Consider the following 1,777-nt stretch of genomic DNA (forward strand, 5'->3'; position numbering starts at 1 on the left):
TGTATATATGATGCTGATAAGCGGTTAAGGGAGAGAGAGAGAGAGAGAGAGAGCTAGTGAGAGCTCTACTTTGATGCTCATCTCCACTAGGATGCCTGCAAAAACATGGCATACTCTTTCCTCACTTTTCCATGTTAGAGAGTCTCAATACTCATTGGGTTTCCACTCTTTCTAGAATTCCATTATTTACTCACAGTCAAGGGAAGGGTTGCCCTGGCTAATCGCTTATTACCAAACTAATTTGTGAGCATTTTTCTTTGAAGTTTAAAACATATTAAGGTACACAATCGTATGTTCTCCTACTTAACAGTGGCAGAGACAGTGCAAGCTAGAGAGAGAGAGAGAGAGAGAGATAGATAGAGAGAGAGAGAGACCTTGCCCAAGTCAAAAGCTTGCAATAGCTAACGAACAGGCCGTAGAGTATTCTATGTAAAAAGGAGCTACAACGAAGGCCGTGTTCCACGGAGGGCCTTGAGAGAGAACCTTGATCGTGGAATGTTTATGTCATGGATGGGGAGCGTCGGTAAATTGGAGAGAGGACTTACATGGATTATTCAACAAATACACGCAAATTAGTAGATAAAGTAAAGAATGGATTGGTCTCTTGGACTACCTTCAAAAGATTGTATTGTCATCTTGCAGCTAATGTAGGGATGGTACTGCTCAGTCCCACTTACGGCACAGTCCACTAAACTTGGTAGTTCAATCCCTTTAAAGGGAGATGCTACATGGGTTACCTGACTTTCTTCAAAAGCGTATGGAGTGCAATAGTGTATGTAGGAAATGGTAAGCTACTGATCATTGCCAAGAGGCATGTCAAGGGAACGCCCAGTATGCTACATGAACCTGCAAGAAGGGAAGGCGTGTGTGTGGAAGGGGGTATATTAGCTAGCAGTAATCGCCACCCTACAATTGGGCATTCATCACCTTTGTGTGTGTGTGTGTGTGTGTGTGTGTGTGTGTGTGTGTGTGTGTGTGTGTGTGTGTCCACGATTGGGGTCATACGTCATCTTGATATGGCCATCATTGCAATAGGCGCAGCTCATAGCTCCCAAAAACACAAGTTTCAATGCCTCTCCCAACAATGCCTCCATGCAAGTGGCTTTCCACGATTGCAAAGCTCCAATTTAAACGTGGAGAATAGGCACCGTGAGGGAGGCATCAAAAAACACAAGGACAATGATGATGGAATTTAGGAGCACGGCCGGGGTGAGGCTAGGACATGGACAAATGCAAAGGCTAAAGCCACGAGTAAAGAGGTGGACACACTAGCAGCGCTACTTGTGGGTAGTCATAGGGACCACTGGGGGATGGGATGGACAAGGTTACACGAGCAGGTAGGCACACACAAGGGACCTAGAGGAATAAGAGGAGTCCTAGCTAGTGGTGATGGAGCATGCATAGGCAACAAAAGAGTAGGGCACAACACATAGAGGCAAAAGTGATGGCATGAAGGTTGACCCCACACCAAAAACAACACCTCCTCCTCGTCCTCTTCCTTTGCACCATAGATTCATCTCAGCGTGTATTTTTAGTGGTGGCCTTTGTATGCTTGGAGATTCTCTCTCTCTCTCTCTCTCTCTCTCTCTCTCTCTCTCTCTCTCTCTCTCTCTCTCTCTCTCTCAGCATTCCCAATCTTGATATCCTTGCCACCACCTAGCTATGGGTCAAACATATGACCAAATTCTATATAACAATATCTATACTAAACTATTGTGGAATATGGAATTCAAGCATGCCATGTGGCAGAGGAAGAAGGTGAGCTGGTCGGTTGCGT

Source organism: Adiantum capillus-veneris, chromosome 13 (assembly GCF_014529385.1).
Source record: "Adiantum capillus-veneris isolate H3 chromosome 13, ASM1452938v2, whole genome shotgun sequence".
Taxonomy (NCBI): Eukaryota; Viridiplantae; Streptophyta; class Polypodiopsida; order Polypodiales; family Pteridaceae; genus Adiantum; species Adiantum capillus-veneris.